Source organism: Pongo pygmaeus, chromosome 22 (genome assembly GCF_028885625.2).
Source record: "Pongo pygmaeus isolate AG05252 chromosome 22, NHGRI_mPonPyg2-v2.0_pri, whole genome shotgun sequence".
Taxonomy (NCBI): Eukaryota; Metazoa; Chordata; class Mammalia; order Primates; family Hominidae; genus Pongo; species Pongo pygmaeus.
Genome location: NC_072395.2, coordinates 30,306,228 through 30,325,952, shown reverse-complemented (window position 1 = coordinate 30,325,952; position 19,725 = coordinate 30,306,228). Strand labels below are relative to the sequence as shown.

The following is a 19,725-nucleotide window of genomic DNA, read 5'->3' as shown; positions in this document are numbered from 1 at the left end:
TTCATGTGATTCCAATGAAGGAAAAGTGCAATCTCCTGCCATTTCTATCACAATCTGGAGACCTCCCCTCCCACTTATTTACCTTAATGAAAAGAGGAAAATGGAAGAAAACATACCTTTTCCCATAAAAAAAAAATCCCCTTTATTAATCAACCAAAAAATGCTACTTCATGACTCCTTTTTTTTTTTTTTTGTAGAGAGAGGGTCTCACTATGTTACCCAGGCTGGTCTGTAACACCTGGGCTCAAGCCATCCTCCTGCCTTTGGCCTCCCAAAGTGCTGGGATTACAAGTAAGAGCCTTCGCACCTGGCTAGCCTCCTTTACTATTTTACATACTCCCTCTCTTCACTCTTCAGCCGTAACTTCTTTCTCCTGGCTTAACCACCTACCAGAGAGACCTTCCCCAACAACTCTTGCAGATTTCCCTCTAGACGGCTCCATTACTCTATCGCACCACTGTTCTACTCTTTCTTAATTCTTATCCTAATATAAATTTTAAATATTCATCATTTATTTTTAATGCTTTTTGTTTATAATCCTACAAGACATATTGAGCTCCACAAGGATCTTTTTGCCATACTCCCCTCTGCATTTCAGTTCCTCGCTCACTGCCTGACACATAATACTGTTAAGAACTGGGAAGGGACTGAATTTTGCCCTACTCACAAGCCAACAAGTTTGCCTGCTACAGTTTCATTGATGCCAGTAGAAGACAGGAGACTCAGGGTCAGAGAAGAACAGCTTATTAATCACAACAATAGCAATAGCCAGGATTTTGGCATTTTGGGGACAGTATCTCAAGCCCCAAGTCTACAGGGTGACACAAAAGAACCGAAAGATAACTGAATACACAGTGGGTTGTGATACAGAAGAGGAATGCTGAGTTTAGGGGATGCAAAAATTTTATAATGGGCAGCAAGCATGTCTGCCCTTTGCTCCAAAGGGAGACCCAACCCCTAGCTTCCAAGGCCATTCACTGTATGAACATCACTGAAAAGATTTTCTGGGACAAAGGGCAATCTGTGCCTTTCTTATAAGGTATGCAGAAACATAAGAAACCCATGGAAAATTATCTCCTAACAAGTAGAAAATCAAAAAATAATATTTTTTATTTAATGAATAAATGAACTAGAACACCAATCTAGCACAGGTAGTGAAACTATTTTTTAAAAAAGAAAGAAAACCTTCTTTTGTTACTGAAGAGATGTCCTTACCCAGTGGAATGCTGGCAACTGTTTAACATTCAGCTCTTGGGGATAGAGGCGAGCTGATTTGATTTGTAGCATTTTTCAGTTTTCCTGGCAAAAGTATTCACACTGTAACCAACAACAAGTTACTGATATCTCAGAATGCAGAGCTGGGGAGAGATGCTGGACAGCACATCATTGTGGAATATTCCCATCATATGAATGCAAAACATGTAAATCATCTCAATAGGTGACTTTACTAAATAGTAAAATACTTAGGAAGTGGTGAGTCTTGAGTACATATTAGTTTAGTTTTAAAGACAATTTACTTCATTGTAAGTTTATACGACTAATATTTTTGAGACAGGGCCTTGCTCTTTTGCCCAGGCTGGAGTGTAGTGGCGCAATCATAGCTCACTGCAGCCTGAACTCCTGGGCTCACGTGATCCTCCCACCTCAGCTTCCCAAGCAGCTGAGACTGCAGGCATGCACTATCATGCCCAGCTAATTTATTTTTATTTTTATTTTTTGTAGAGACAGGGGCCTCACTATGTTGTCCAGGCTGGTCTCAAACTCCTGACCTCAGGCAATCATCCCACTTTGGCCTTCCAAAGCTCTGGGATTATAGGTGTGAGGCACTTTGGCCGGCCTTGACTTAGTTTTTAATAATGTCTGTGTTTAACAACTGGCTCACAAAATTCTTGAAAATTTAACAATCGGCTCTTGTGAGCGGGTGCAGGACACTCTTTACCACTGTTCTTCACTCCTCTCTGCCTATCTTTAGTGTCACTCTTGTCCCTTCAGTCCCATATGTATTTTATTTCCAGATCTTTCATTTCTTTCAAACTCAGCTACTTCTGTTCCTCTGGGCAATGCTCTGCCTCAGTCCCTTTCACTATACCCCCAAGCCTCACCCCATTCCTGGAAAGCTTTCGATTCTGTCCTTCACCATCCTCCCACCCCCACCTCCCAATACACACACCCCATGGCAGGCCACAGAAGCACCCCCAGGGATGGGATCCAGGAAATTCCACTTCACCTTGCTCAGTAATCAAGGCCACACAGCAGAGGAGGTGGCTAACTGGGTTCCCAAGTGATCACTTGCAATGCATTTCCTCATGAAATCATTGCAACTACCTACTTGTTAGGCTCTACACTATTTTTTGTGCCATATTTTAAGTACCATTTATTATAACAGGGATTTATAAGCAGATCTCAATACTAACCTCTCTTCTGATGTGAAAAATGCATTCCAATTTCCAAACTTAGAAAGGAACTTTGGGAACATACCCAAATGAGAAACTGCTTAATATATGGAATTTGATATATAATTGTATAATGCTTATTTATTGAACTATATCCACCAGAGGGCAGCAAAAAATTTTATATGGGACATGTATTTACTCAATACAGAATTAAGAGCAAACCTCTATCATTACTTGATGATAAACAGGAAACCATACGAGTCCCAGATAGCAACATTACTTCAAGTTTACGTAGAGAAAAAAAAAAAACTTGCACAATGTATTTCTTAAGACTAAAAAACCATGACTGTTCTATTTAAAGGATTTCAATATTAGGGAGAAATATGATCACAAGGCTAAAATTTATTTTTTACTTTAAAGCCTCAATACTAACTTTCATATTAGGTTAATCTCCAGTTAGTTACTCATTGATCCGTTTAATATATATTATTTAACCACTTCTCATATTCAAAGCGTTGTGCTAGTAATGACCACAGTGAGGCATGATTCGAGGAATACAAAAACAACTGCCTGCCTGTGCAGTTGTTTATATATCCGTCAGGATTCTCCAGAGACATAGAAGCATTTGGATGTGTGTGTGTGAGTGTGTACATTAAAAGATTTATTCTAAGGAATTGGCTTATGAAATTATGTGGGCTGGCAAGTCTGAAACTTGTAGAGACAGACAAGCAGGCTGGAAATGCAGGCAGGAGGGGATGCTATGGTCTTCAGGCAGATTTTCTTTTCAGTGAAACCTGTTTTTTGCTCTGAAGGACTTCCTCTGATGGCATGAGGCCCACCCACGTTATGAAAGTTAGTATCTTTTACTTAAAATCAACCAACCGTAGATATTAATTGCATCTACGAAATACCTTCACAGTGACACCTGGATTGGTGTTTGGTTACGTAACTGAGTACTACAGCCCAGACAAGTTGACACATAAAATTAACCACTCCAGGCCGGGCACGGTGGCTAACACCTTTAATCCCAGCACTTTGGGAGGCTGAGGCGGGCGGATCATAAGGTCAGGAGACTGAGACCATCCTGGCTGACACGGTGAAACCCCGTCTCTACTAAAAATACAAAAAATTAGCCAGGCGTGGTGGCGGGCGCCTGTAGTCCCAGCTACTCGGGAGGCTGAGGCAGGAGAATGGCGTGAACCCGGGAGGCGGAGCCTGCAGTGAGCCGAGATCGCGCCACTGCACTCCAGCCTGGGTGACACAGCGAGACTCGCCTCAAAAAAAAAAAAAAAAAATTAACCACTCCACTGCCCAGAAACATTTTCCCTGTCCAGATGCTGTATCCTAGAAATGCCGCAGTTGGAAAAACATGCTCTGAGTCATGAACTGATATTTCCAGATAACATCTCTAAAATGCATACATCCTTGGTAGGTTAATATACCTACCTAGACACCAAGGCGTGAGTGCCAGGTTATCACATACATTTCTCCAGACAAAAGAGGGTCTGTGGCATCCTGAAAGCAATGAGTAGCAAGAGATTCTAAATGCTGAAAGCTGCAAGTCACCACCAAGAGACAAGCAGGCTGGAAACCACCCATTTCCTCATTTTACATAAAATTTCCGCTGCCCAAAAGTACAATCATTTACGCTTGTTGTAAGAAACTACAATGTTGTTATTGCTGTTCGAAATTGCATCTACTGAGAAAATGAGGACATCATGGCAGACGGGAGGCAGGACTAGGTTGTAGCTTTGACTCCGACAGAGCAGCATGGTGAGGCTGGCACTGTGAATTTTAGCCCCAGATCGACTACAAGAACAAACCAGAAATACCGAGAGGACCCACAGATCCTCTGAAGGAAGCCGACTGCTCCTGCGGGACCTGGGAGATACCTCAAATACTGTGAGTGCCCCAACTGCAAAAGTGGGAAAGGGAGACCCTCCTCTCCCGAACACACGCCCCCACTGGAGAAACTGAAAGTCTGTTTGTGGGAGAAGTTTCCAACCTTACCTGGAGCTGAGTCAATTTAGAGAGCCAAGCAAAATACAGGGATAGAAGAAGCAGCAGGAAAGGCCTTGGGAGCTCGCTGGGTCCCCAAGCAGGCCATTCCTGCCTGGGACTACAGGGATCATCAGGAAGGCAGCCAGAGGAGCGGGGGAAAAACGCCACTGGGAGAAGGAAATCTCCAGCTGAATTTTTTAACAATTGGAACCATGTGAGAAGCCTCCTGGCCAGAACTGGGGGGAGGGCATGAATCCCATGCGCATGCTCCACAGGTGGGGGAAGCACCAAGCCCTTTTCGTTCCCAGCTGGGAGGTGGGTAGCCTGGGGCAAGTTCTCAAGCTCAGCTTACCCACCACCTGGAAACAGACTCAAGGCTGTTTGGGGCGGCAATGGTAGGAGTGAGACTGACCCTTCAGTTTGCATGGGAGCTGGTGAGGCCTGTGACTGCCAGCTTTCCCCAACTTCCCTGACAACCTGCATGACTCAGCAGAGGCAGCCATAATTCTCCTAGGTACACAACCCCATTGACATGGGAACGTCATGTCCATCCCCCACAGCAGTTGCAGCAAGACCCACACAAAGAGAGTCTGAACTCAGACACCCCTAGCCCCACCCAAACCTGATGGCCCTTCCCGACCCACCCTGGTAGCAGAAGACAAAGGACATATAATCTTGGGGGTTCTAGGGCCGCAGCCACTGCCAGTTCCTCTCCACAATACCACAGCTGATGCTCTCTGGAAAGCGCCACCTCCTGGCAGGAGGCCAACCAGCACAAAAATAGACCATTAAACCACCAAGGCTAAGAACCCTCACAGAGTCCATTTCACACCCCTGCTACCTCCACCGGAACAGGTGCTGGGATCCACGGCTGAGAGACCCATAAACAGTTCACATCACAGGACTCTGTGCAGACAACCCCCAGTACCAGCCCGGAGCCCTGTAGCCTCACTGGCTGGCTAGACACAAAAGAAAGACAGCAATCATTGCAGATTGGCTCACAGGAAGCCACGTGCATAGGAAAAGGGGGAGAGTACTACATCGAGGGAACACCCTGTGGGACAAAAGAATCTGAACAACAGCCTTCAGCCCTAGATCTTCCCTCTGACAGAGCCTACCCAAAAGAGAAGGAACCACAAAATCAACTCTGGTAATATGACAAAACAAGGCTCTTTAACACCCCTAAAAAATCACATTAGTTTACCAGCCATGGATCCAAACCAAGAAGAAATCCCTGATTTACATGAAAAAGAATTCAGGAGATTAGTTATTAAGCTAATCAGGGAGGCACCAGAGAAAGGGAAAGACCAATGCAAGGAAATTCAAAAACTGATAAAAGAATTTGTCAGGCCTCTGAGCCCAAGCTAAGCCATCATATCCCCTTTGACCTTCACGTACACATCCAGATGGCCAGTTCCTGCCTTAACTGATGACATTCCACCACAAAAGAAGTGAAAATGGCCTGTTCTTGCCTTAGCTGATGACATTATCTTGTGAAATTCCTTCTCCTGGCTCATCTGGCTCAAAAGCTCCCCCACTGAGCACCTTGTGATCCCCACTCCTGCCCGCCAGAGAACAACCCCCCTTTGACTGTAATTTTCCTTTACCTACCCAAATCTTATCAAACAGCCCCACCCCATCTCCCTTCGCTGACTCTCTTTTCGGACTCAGCCCGCCTGCACCCAGGTGAAATAAACAGCCTTGTTGCTCACACAAAGCCTGTTTGGTGGTCTCTTCACATGGACGCGAGTGAAAGAAGTGAAGGGAGACATATCCAAGGAACTAGATAGCATAAAGAAAAAACAATAAAAAATTCAGGAAACATTGGATACACTTATAGAAATGCAAAATGCTCTGAACTTCAGAGCTCGAAAATAAGGTCTTTGAATTAACCAAATCCAAAGAAAAAAGAATAAGAAAATATGAACAAAGCCTCCAAGAAGTTTGGGATTATGTTAAACAACCAAACCTAAGAATAGTTGCTGTTCCTAAGGAAGACAAGAAATTTAAAAGTTTAGAAAACATATTTGGGGGAATAATCAGGGAAAACATCCCCAGCCTTGCTAGAGATCTAGACATCAAAATACAAGAAGCACAAAGAACACTTGGGAACTTCATCACAAAAAGATCATCACCTAGGCTCATTGTCATCAGGTTATCTAAAGTTAAGACAAAGGAAAGAATCTTAAGAGCTGTGAGACAGAAGCACCAGGTAACCTATAAAGGAAAACCCATCAGATTAACAGCAGATTTCTCAGCAGAAACCCTAAAAGCTAGAAGGGGTTGGGGCCCTATCTTCAGCCTCCTCAAGCAAAACAATTATCAGCCAAGAATCTTGTATCCAGCAAAACTAAGCATCATATATGAAGGAAAGATACAGTCTTTTTCAGACAAACAAATGCTGAGAGAATTTGCCACTTTCAAGCCACCACTACAAGAACTGCTAAAAGGAGCTCTAAATCTTGAAATGAATCGTGGAAACACATCAAAACAGAACCTCTTTAAAGCATAAATCACACAGGACCTATAAAACAAAAATACAAGTTGAAAAGCAAAAACAAAAAGCAAGGTACAAAGGCAACAAATAGCAAGATGAAAGCAATGGTACCTCACATCTCAATACTAACATTGAGTGTAAATGGCCTAAATGCTCCACTTAAAAGATACAGAACTGCAGAATGGATAAGAACTCACCAACCATCTGCTGCCTTCAAGAGACTCGCCTGACATAAGGACTCACATAAACTTAAATTAAAGGGGTGAAAAAGGCATTTCATGCAAATGAACAACAAAAGCAAGTAGGGGTAGCTATTCTTATATCAGACAAAACAAACTTTAAAGCAACAGCAATTAAAAGTGACAAAGAGGGACATTGTATAATGGTAAAAGGCCTTGTCCAACGGGAAAATATCACAAGCCTAAACATATATGCACCTAACACTGGAGCTCCCAAATTTATAAAACAATTACTAATAGACCTAGGAAATGAGATATAAAGCAACACAATAATAGTGGGGGACTTCAATACTCCAATGACAGCACTAGACAGGGCATCAAGCCAGGAAGTCAACAAAGAAACAATGGATTTAAACTTTATCTTGGAACAAATGGACTTAACAGATATATACAGAACATTTCATCCAACAACTGCAGAATACACATTCTATTCAATAGCGCATGGAACTTTCTCCAAGATAGACTGTATGATAGGCCAAAAAAGGAGCCTCAGTAAAATTAAGAAACTTGAAATTTTATCAGTCACTGTCTCAGACCACGGTGTAATAAAATTGGCAGGTGAGAATTCTACCACTGAACCACCAATGCTTATATAAAATTGGAAATCAACTCCAAAAGGAACTTTTGAAACCATGCAAATACATGGAAATTAAATAACCTGCTCCCGAATGAACTTTGGGTCAAAAACAAAATCAAAATGGAAATTAAAAAATTCTTCAAACTGAAAAACAATAATGACACAACCTATCAAAACCTCTGGGATACGGCAAAGGCAGTGCTAAGAGGAAAGTTCATAGCCCTATATGCCTACATCAAAAAGACTGAAAGAGTACAAACTGACACTCTAAGGCCATACCTCAAGGAACAAGAGAAACAAGAACAAACCAAACCCAAACCCAACCCCAGCAGAAAAGGAAACAACCAAGATCAGAGCAGAGCTAAATGAAATTGAAACAAACAGAAACAATATCAAAAGATAAATGAAACAAAAAGCTGCTTCCTTGAAAAGATAAATAAAATTGATAGACCATTAGCAAGATTAACCCAAGAAAAGAAGAAAGAAAATCCAAATAACCTCATTAAGAAACAAAACAGGAGATATTACAACAGACACCACAGAAATACAAAAGATTATTCAAGGCTACTATGAACACCCTTACGCACATAAACTAGAAAACCTAGAAGAGATGGATAATCCTGAAAAAAATACAACCCCCTAGCTTAAATCAGGAAGAATTAGATACCCTGAACAGACCAATAACAAGTAGTGAGATTGAAACGGTAATTAAAAAATTACCAACACAAAAAAGTCCAGGACCAGACGGATTCACAGCAGAATTCTACCAGACACTCAAAGAAGAGTTGTTTCCAATCCTATTGACACTATTCCACAAGATAAAGAAAGAAGGAACCCACCCGAATTCATTCTATGAAGCCAGCATAACCCTAATACCAAAACCAGGAAAGGACATAACCAAAAAGAAGACTACAGACCAATATCCTTGATGAACTTAGATGTTAAAATCCTTAACTAAATACTAGCTAACTGAACCCAACAACATATCAGAAAGATAATCCACTATGATCAAGTGGGTTTCATACCAGAGAAACAGGAATGGTTTAACATACGCAAGTCAATAAATGTGATATGCCACACAAACAAAATTAAAAACAGAAATCACAAAGTCATCTCAATAGATGCAGAAAAAGCATTGCACAAAATCCAGCATCCCTTTATGATTAAAACTCTCAGCAAAATCAGCATACAAGGGACATACCTAAATGTAATAAAAGCCATCTATGACAAACCCACCGCCAACATAATACTGAATGGGGAAAAGATGAAAGGATTCCCTCCGAGAACTGGAACAAGACAAGGATGTCCACTCTCACTCACCACTCCTCTTCAACACAGTACTGGAAATCCTAGCCAGAGCAATCAGACAAGAGAAAGAAATAAAGGGCATCCAAATCAGTAAAGAGGAAGTCAAACTGTCACTGTTTGCTGACAGTATGATCATTTACCTAGAAAACATTAAAGACTCCTCCAGAAAGTTCCTAGAACTGATAAAATAATTCAGCAAAGTTTCTGAATACAAAATTAACATACACAAATCAGTAGCTCTTCTATACAGCAACACAAACCAAGTGGAGAATCAAATCAAGAATTCAACCCCTTTTACAATAGCTGAAAAAAAAAATACTTGGGAATCTACCTAACCAATGAGGTGAAAGACCTCTACAAGGAAAAATTCAAAACACTGCTGAAAGAAATCATAGACAACACAAATGGAAATATATCCCATGCTCATAGATGGATATAATCAACATTGTGAAAATGACCATACTGCCAAAAGCAGTTTACAAATTCAACACAATCCCCATCAAAATACCACCATCATTCTTCACAGAATTAGAAAAAAACAATTCTAAAATTCATATGGAACCAAAAAAGGCCCTCATAGCCAAAGCAACACTAGTCAAAAAGAACAAATCTGGAGGTATCACACTACCTGATTTCAAACTATACTATAAGCCCATAGTCACTGAAACAGCATGGTACTTGTATAAAAATAGGCACATAGACCAATGGAACAGAATAGAGAACCCACAAATAAATTCAAACACAGCCAACTGACCTTCCACAAAGCAAACAAAAACATAAAGTGGGGAAAGGACACCCTTTTCAACAAATGGTGCTGGGATAACTGGCTAGCCATGTATAGGAGAATGAAACTGGATCCTCAACTCAAGATGGATTAAGGACTTAAATCTAAAACATGAAACTACAAAAATTCTATAAGATAACATTGGAAAACCCTTCTAGACATTGGCCTAGGCAAGGATTTCATAACCAAGAACCCAAAAGTAAATGCAATAAAAACAAAGATAAATAATTGGAACTTAATTAAACTGAAGAGCTTTTGCACAGCAAAAGGAACAGTCAGCAGAGTACATAGACAACTCACAGAGTGGGAGAAGTTCTTCACAATCTATACATCTGACAAAGGACTAATATGCAGAATCTGCAACAAACTCAAACAGTAAGAGAAAAACAAACAGTCCCATCAAAAAGTGGGCTAAGGACATGAATAGACAATTCTCAAAAGAAGATATACAGGCCGGGCATGGTGGCTCACGCCTGTAATCCCAGCACTTTGAGAGGCTGAGGCGGGCAGATCATGAGGTCAGGAGATCGAGACCATCCTGGCTAACACAGTAAAACCTAAAAATACAAAATCTCTACTAAAATACATCTCTACTAAAAATACAAAATCTTAGCCGGGCATGGTGGCAGGCGCCTGTAGTCCCAGGTACTCGGGAGGCTGAGGCAGGAGAATGGTGTGAACCTGGGAGGCGGAGGTTGCAGTGAGCCAAGATTGCACCACTGCACTCCAGCCTGGGCGACAGAGCAAGGCTCTGTCTCAAAAAAAAAAAAAAAAAAAAGAAGATATACAAATGGCCAACAAATATATGAAAAAATGCTCAATATCACTAATGATCAGGGAAACGCAAATCAAAACCACAATAGGATACCACCTTACTCCAGCAAGAATGGCCATTAAAGAAAAAAAAACAAAACAGTAGATGTTGGTATGGATGTGGTGAACAGGGAACTTCTATACTGCAAGTGGGAATGTAAAGTATAGCACAGCCACCATGGAAAATAGTGTGGAGATTCCTTAAAGAACTAAAAGTAGAACTACCATTTGATCCAGCAATCCCACTACTGGATATCTACCCTGAGGAAAAGAAGTCATTATACAAAAAAGATACTTGCACATGCATATTTATAGCCGCACAATTTGCAATTGCAAAATCGTGGAACCAACCCAAATGCCTATTAATCAACTAGCGGATAAAGAAAGTTTGGTATATTTATACAGTGGAATACTACTCAGCCATAAAAAGGAATGAATTAATGGCATTTCCAGAGACCTGGATGAGATTGAGTACTATTATTCTAAGTGAAGTAACTCAGGAATGGAAAACCAAACATTGTATGTTCTCACTGATATGTGGGAGCTAAGTTATGATGATGCAATGGCATAAGAATGACACGATGGACTCAGGGAGAAAGACTGGGAGAAAGGGATGAGGAATAAAAGACCACGAATTGGGTGCAGTGCATACTACTCAGGTAATGGGTGAATCAAAATCTCACTAAAGAACTTACTCATATAACCAAACACCACCTGTACCCCAATAACTTACGGAAAAATTAAAAAGAAAACAAGAATTTGCATCTACTGCTCTTTGGTCTTAGCCACAGAAGCGAGATGACAAAGGGAATGTCATAGTTTGGAAAGCCCCACAATAAGATGCACACATTGTGTCCCTGCTGTGGGTCTAAGGCCTACCACCTTCAGAAGTGACCTGTGGCAAATGTGGCTACTCTGCCAAGTGCAAGAGGAAGTATAACTCGAGTGTCAAGTCTAAAAGACAAAATACCACTGGGACCAGTAAAGTGAGGCACCTAAAAATTGGGTACTGCATATTCAGCCATAGATTCCGTGAAGGAACAACACCTAAACCCAGAAAGACAACTGTTGCAGCATCCAGTTCATCTTAAGAATTTCAATGATTAGTCACGCAATAAATGTTCTGGTTTTTAAAAAAATTTTAAAAGAAGAAGAAACGGCATCTACCTCATAACCTAGCAATGAAACAACTACAATCGGATACCTCAATCCCTCACCCTTGTTCAATGAGCTATCAAAGTTTTGGTTCAAAATGTTTGCTTATTGTACTTCAATAAAAATATTTTTAAAAAGAATCCATATCCCAACTCCAATGATGACAAACGAGACAAAGTCAAAATGAAAAACATTCTATTAGAAAGATAGGACTGTATTCTTTTAAAATGTCAATGTCATAAAAGACAGAAATTAAAGGTAAAGACAGAAATTAAAGGTAAAGACAAAGATTAAGGGAGACTAAAAAGATACAACCATTAAAATCAGTGCATGCTCCTAGACTGGGCTACTCTATAAGTGACAAAAAAATGTTATGAAAGACAGGTTGGGGTCAATTCATAAACTGGAATACAGACAGTGGATTGAATAGATGTGAGAAATTTTCTTTAGTTTGACAACTGTACTGCTGTTGTGTAGGTGAGTGTCCTTGTTTTTAGACAGGGATCAGGTTCAGAAAAATATGAAAAATATGTGTATACGTGAAGAAAGAACAAGAGATGAAGCCAATGGAACAAAATGTAGGTGAATGTGGGTGAAGAGCATACAAGTGTTCTTTGTGCTGTTCTCACAACTGTTACCTTGAAATTCTTCTAAATAAAGTTTTTTAAACATTTGTCCAAAATGGCTATGCTCTATTATAATAAATTTATTCGTGTGCTTTAAATTGATAGTGACATTGCTTTGGAAAATCAATAGGATTATGGTATTGAACATGAGAAGTGGTCCAATAATATATGTTAAATGAATCAATGAGCAACCAACTGGAGATTCAGCTAATGCAATCAGAGTTATTTGTAGCTTACATCACACCACAGTCCAATATGAGGCACTGGGAGGAAGGGAAGGCTCTGTCTTATACCCACAGTTTAGGGGCCCAGGGTCCTTCCCACCAGAGGCTCCATTCTCTTTTGGTATCCCAGAGTCCTCTCTAATCAGCCAAGAGCTTAGAGAATTGCACATGGGAGGTTCTCTATGTGTCAGTCTGAAAATGGTCCCATCATTTCTGCTTGCCATTTACCAGAACTCTCACATGGCTACACCTATCTGCAAGGGAGCCTAGAAAGTGTGGTCTACCTTGGGGCTCAGGATAAAGAAGAGAATACAGGTGCTCGTGAGCACCAGCATCTTGGCCGCGATTAGTATCTTATTTCATAAAGATTTGGGGACACTTATAGACAGAAGGAATAACTCCTCCTGAGAAAAGCTAGCTCAGAAAATTATACATGCAATTCTTGAAACCAAAGACCATGTCTCTCTCTCTCGGACTCTTTCTTCTCAAGGAGGACAAATAGCCAAGAGGATAAAGTAAAATGAAATTAGGAAGGAACTGAATATCAGAAACAGTTTTAAGAAAGCAATCATGGAATTTCTTCTATATAGGGGTATCATGGCATTAACAATCGAAATACAGGGTCACTGCTGCCTGCAAAAGCTGGGCTGAAGCTCAAGGATGTCCAGGAATGGGTTTGTTAGTGCTGTGGACTTGCTTCTCCTATCTCCTACCCATTCCCCTCCCCCGCCCTTCTCTTCCGTGAAGGAACATCACTAAGTATGTTTCTTCTATAAAACCTATTTGTTCAAGAACCAGTTAATTTTTTACAATTTGTCTCCCATTGCCTCTCTAGCTAATATGAAATGTTTTAGACTGTGACAATTCTTTCTTTTGTATTTTTATGTAATTAGAGTAATTATTTAAGGGTAATGAGTACAGTTAGTCTCTATTTAGTATACCTTGCAGTTAGCTCAGTGATGGGCCCATAAAAAGGGATAAAAAATATTTGTTACTTGATTTGCTTCCATTTCTGAAGTTGGATAGGAAGCACGCCTCCTTCAAATTCATGGTCTTAGTTGGGAATCATAAATGTCTGAATTCTCCTCTGGCATACTCTCACAAAGACTAGTCATGCTTAGTAAGTGATAGAGTATAGTGTTTTGAATGAAGTTCTAAAGGCATTCTTTGTCATCCCGTTCACCTCCTCATCACGCCCCACGCCTGCCCCCAGAAGCCGTCTTACAAAAATCCTGATGATCTCTAAAAAAAAATGGATACGTCTAGTATCCTAGACTGAAACGAGTATGGCAAAGGTAGCGTTCTAGACAATGAGCTGATTTCCAGATTTGGATCCTCTGGGCCCAGATGTAGACTGCTGTTTTCAGGTAGTGTCTTCCCAGTCCAGTCACCTACAACAACATGTGAAATACTCTTAAACTCAAGAACTTTGTGACGATAAAAGGATTAATTTAGACCGAATGGATCTGCACTGGAAAATGAAAATTACACATAGGTTGGTGCAAAAGTAATTGGGGTTTTTGCCATTGAAAGTCATGGCAAAAACCACAATTACTTTTGCATCCACCTAATACATTTTACTATATAGTTAATGAATCATAATTATATATGGAATACAAACAATAAATGGCATACATGCAGATAAATTATCATATTAATTTACAGTATTCCTCAATAAGTCTTTGGTGAAAATCCTTAATCAAGGATGATTCAGAAAATCATCACTATTTTAGTTTAATCCAGATACAATTTCTCTGTCTCTATCTTTATCCAATTGTGGCATCTCTTCTGTTGAAAGCCACACACTGTTCATGGTTTTACAGGTTTTACAGGTACGTACCAAAGGTCACTACCTTCTAGCAGAGTTGTCATTCTTACTATCTGCTCATGAGATTGTGCAATGTTCCATTTAATATCCACTCTTAATAGTTACTCTGGGCTGGGTGCAGTGGCTCACGCCTGTAATCCCAGCACTGTGGGAGGCCGAGGCCAGTGGATCACTTGAGGCCAGGAGTTCGAGACCAGACTGTCCAACATGGTAAAACCCCGTCTCTAATAAAAATGCAAAACTTAAGTGGGCCTTTAATTCCAGCTACTCAGGTGGCCGTCTCGCTTGAACCCAGGAGACAGAGGTTTCAGTGAGCTGAGATCACACTGCTGTATTCCAGCCTGGGTGACAGAACAAGACTCTATCTCAAAAGAAAAAAAAAAAGTTATTCTGCTAAAGTGGTTGTCTTCACTGTTCTCCAATATATCTGCAAAATGTCATCCCCATTTGTCTCTATTCTGAGCCCTCTGTGTCCCTTGGGGAGTATGCACTTTGAGTCCCCACTGTGTTGAGGTGATGAAGAGGATTTTATTTTCCTCATATTTGAAGAGGACAAAAACCCACCTAATGAGAGCAGAGCTGAAAATACATTTCCTCCTAGCAACAGGGATGCTGTGCTTACTACCCTGAAATAGCATCAACTTTTGACCTAGAAGTTGCAGCTCAGGAGTCTAACTCTATCATGCTGCTCAATATCAAGTGGGCAACATTAGCATGTGTGTTTTTTTAATATTTCTATCGGCAATCCAGCAAAGTATTGGGGAAAAAATTACTTTCTGAAATGTGTATAAAAATTAGATCAGTAGCAAATCTAGACTACCAGGTATTTTAGAGGAGAGTTGCATTTTGCAATTCAATGTTTCTACCTTCTCAGATTTCTCAGCTGAAACATCTCAAGAGAAAAGAAACATTATATATTTTTATAAATTGTGTTTATAATGTTCACGTAAAGACTGTTTGTAAGTGTTTGGTTTTAATAAATGTAAGAGTTTACAATAGTCTTTCATGTGAGAATACTCATGCCATCACACTCAGAAGTGACTAGAACGATGTCCACTCATGACAGTGCAGTTTTCTGCTTACTTATGTCTGGTTTATGGTTTGGCACATTTTCTAACTTTAATCCATTAATTCGGTTACTACACAACCCAATGAGGCTAAGGCTGTGGAGTTAAAACTGAGCATGAACCAGTCATAATTTCACTCTGTTTTATAATAACGCATTAAAACTTTTATCTTGATTAGTCTTCCTGCATATCCATTTCAAGGGTTATAGGTGAAATCAGACAAGATATTCATCACCACAATTTGAAAAACAACTCTAAATGCATGCCCTGACTTGGATCAAAAGCACTAATCGCTGCAGGAAAGATGACATGCTTTAACTGGTTTACAAATCTTATGGTAGTGTTGATAAATAGAACCTTTCTCCTGTCACTTACAATATTATGAATTTTCAGAAGATCTACACGGGCTTTTGACGAAGGTAAATGAGTTTAACCTGTCATTTAAATAATACCTTTTATTATGAAAATCATGCTGTATTATGTGCTATAATTACAATTCCTCATTCAAATATAGTGACTCAGCATACCACCTAATTAAGATCAATACTGCATTTCTCACTGCCTTTATTTCCACCTATATCAAACTGAACAAGTGCAACAGTACCTGCACTCAAGGATTTAGCAAATATGTAGTCACTTTTTATGTCAGAGTAACTGACTTTAAGTTTTATGAATCATTTGATCAAGGAACACTCTGCTTCTAAAAGTCTATTTTAAGTTTCTAACATACTCATGATGTACTACTATGTGCTATGGATATACAAAATTAATATCAAAGACATGATCCACTGGATTAGTCAGAGTTCTACAGAAAAACAGAACCAATAGGATGAAAGTTTCCCTCTCACTCTCTCTCTCAGAAATTGACTCATTTCATTATGGAGGCTATGTCCCAAGTTCTTCAGTCAGTAAGCTGGAGACCCAGGAGAGTCAATAGTGCTGGTTCCAGTCTGAAGGTTGGCAAGCTCAAGACCTGGGGAGAGCCAATGTTCCAGCTCAAAGCAGTCAGGCAGGAGGACTTCCCTCTTACTCAACCTTTTGTTGTATTCAGGTTTTCAACTGATTGGTTGAGTCACACCCACATTAGAGAGGGTCATCTGCTTGACTCAGTTTACCAATGTGGTTAATCTCACCCAGAAACACCTGCAAAGACACACCCAGAATAATGTTTAGCTGAATGTCAGGGCACTTGTACCCCAGTCAAAGTGACACATAAAACTAACCATCGTACCCATATATACACATTAAAAAAATTATTTAGGGAAGAAATAAGATAAACAACAAATAATAGTAAAAAATGACAAAATCATATAATTTAGTGCTAAATTAAATGGTAATGCCTATAATTCCTATTAACCTCAGAAAGGGAGTAATCAGAGAACTACTGACTAAAAATTGTATAATGAATATGTTTAATTTGTCTACAAGTGATTAAGTCCAAAGAATTACAGAAAAAATAATAATAAATAAATAATATTTTGTTTACTACCAAAAGATACAAAAGACAAAATGCCTAAAATAACCTAAAAATGAAAAAAAAAACTCAAATACAGAGATGGGAGAGAAAAATAACAGACTGCCTCAGCATTTTTAAATCTGAATCTTGATAGCATTTTATACCTCCATGTGAAAAGAATGCTTTGGCTGACATAAAATGGCTTTTGATGCCACATATTCTCTAAACACCTGCTGTTCGTAAGTGTTTCAGCAAATAATTCAACCTGCTGGGAATCCTTAGGTTATAATTTTTATATTCATAGCTCCTCAAAAATTTTTAGAGATTTTCATCAGAAGAGGGAAAGCAAATAATGCCAAGCCGAATAATCTCTGAGAGTAATGAGTATTATTCAATGATTTAGTTTCTGTGCATTACCCATCAGATTCTATTCTTTCACAGATAGTGTTTTAATGGAAGAGGTACAAAGAAGAATGTCACATTCATTTACTTCCCCCAAGGATTAGGCAATGGTGCGTAAGCAATCCCATTGGCCAACCTTGACAGCAGTTTTTACTGTGAACTAATAATAGAAATTATTATGCAAAAGTCTGACAATATCTCCCTAATATTTCTTGAAGGCATCAATCCCAAACAACCTCAAGGTTATCAAAGTGCCTACAGCTGAAAGCACATTATCTTTCTTTAATTTTTGCTTTTACAGTAATTCTAGATCAACACTCTGAGCTGATCAGACCACCGTTTTCTAGAGGCTTAATGGCCCAACAGAGGCTAACTGAATGCCCTCTTTCCACAAATAAGAATGGCGAAATCTACTCCATTTTTGCTGATTCCCCTAAACTGTCTTAAGACAATAATTTTCTGGCTGGTCACTCCTTTGCAGGGATCAGATGAATTGAAGCTGCCCTGTCTCTTAAAATTTTCCTGTCATCCAGAGCAGCCTTTCTCAACCAGGGTTCTGAGAGAGAATCAAACTCAATGCCATGAGGCAACTACTATAGGTATAATGAATTGACTGTGTCCCTGTGCATCTAAAATTATACCAGCTAAAGACCACCTATGGAAAATGGTCACACAATGATTTCATTTTCTCTAGGGTTTAATCCTTTTAATAAAGCCAAATTGAGAAACATTGATAGAGTAAGGGGGTAAAACAGTATAATATATTTAAGATACACATCCTGGCCCAGTGACTTTCTTAAATGGCTTTCCTTCTGCATTTAACCAAAAATACCATGGTAATATCCATCACTTAATCAAAAATTACCAGATATGGCGAGAGATAGCACAAAGGGCCAAAAAATCAAGGAAAAAAAAAAACACAGATAAAATACATAAGATGAAAATGAAAGCAAGTATACTTAAATACAGTTTTATATATATTTTTTTTAAGAGACAAGGTCTTGTTCTGTGGCACAGTAGCATAATCATTGCTCTCCACAGCCTCTAACTCTTGGGCTCAAGTGATCCTCCTGCCTTAGCCTCCCGAGTAGCTAAGACTACAGGCACATGCCACCACGCCCAGCTAGGTTTTAAATTTTTTGTAGAGACTGTTTCTCACTATGTTACCCAGGCTAGTCTCAAACTCCTGGTCTCAAGCAATCCTCCTCCCTCAGCCTCCCCAAATCCTGGGATTACAGGTGTAAGCCATTGTGGCCAGCCCTAAAAATATCTTTTAAACTTCGAATAAGCTAATTATGTACTTGTTTTTAATACATTAAATAACAAGATTCAGTGGCAAGTCTAATAATAACTAGTTCAATGTCAAAATAGAAATGAGTATAATTAATATTTTGAGATATCTGTAGTGCAATATAAAAATATCTATAATTCTATAAGTGACAAAGTAAGAGATACTGGAAATACTCTTCAAGTTAAGACTACATTCACAATTAAAAGAGATCTTAAATTTTAATTAGAGGTCAGTGAATAATAAATAGACCCAGAAAGTTGATCTGGTAGACCTGTCATACCCTAGGACCTCAGGGCCCTTCCTTCAGTGAATCCTCTCCCTCTGGCCAACTCACAAACTATAAAAAAGTTTATGCAGGACTGCAAAAGAAGTGTTAGAAGGCAGCCTTGGAAGTAGGGTGTGTCATTTCCACACATATTCCCTGGCCAGAACTTAGACATAGAGTCCCACCTATCTGCAAGGAAGCTCGAAACTGTTGTTTAGCTCTGAAGAGAAGAGGAAAAAGAAATATCTTATCTTTTATGCAGGTACTGAGCACAAGCAGCATGATTAGGAGCAACTGGGTCAATACAGCATAATCATATAGGGCCAAATATAGCAGAACCACAAAGTCTGTGGAGAGGCTGAAAAGGAGTAGGTTTGACAAACGAGAAAAACCCAAGTCAACATTAAGGTGCTGGTGATAAAAAATATCAACCTTCCTCTTGCCAGCTGTGTGAATCTACATATGAAAGTAGGAATGCAAAAAAAGAAGGATATATCTAATATTCAGCTTTTGACTACCAGAAAAACCCAAAGAAACTCTTGAGTCCACAGTGAAGCATTAGTCTTGCAAGCCAGCCTATTGTGATAAAGAAAGGTGGTCTCTAAACTATAAAAGCTTCATTCTCACGTCAGGAGCCAAACCTAGATGACTTGACTTGAATCACAGAGTTTTACTAAAAGCTCTAAGATAGAGTAAGAATTCAATGTAAATGACATTCATCTAATTCAGTAAGAAAGAAAGAAGTATCTGGAAGGAATTTCACTAGGATGAGAATATAGCCTGGGTCTTTGAGAAGGAA

General features: G+C 39.6%; 1 protein-coding gene and 1 pseudogene across 2 annotated transcripts in view; one reads left to right on the top strand and one right to left on the bottom strand.

Moving 5' to 3' along the window:
- Positions 1-19,725, bottom strand: part of CHODL (chondrolectin) — a 461,377-nt gene that overhangs the window by 376,372 nt on the left and 65,280 nt on the right. The window lies entirely within an intron of this gene.
- Positions 11,411-11,703, top strand: LOC129022466 (large ribosomal subunit protein eL37-like; annotated as a pseudogene).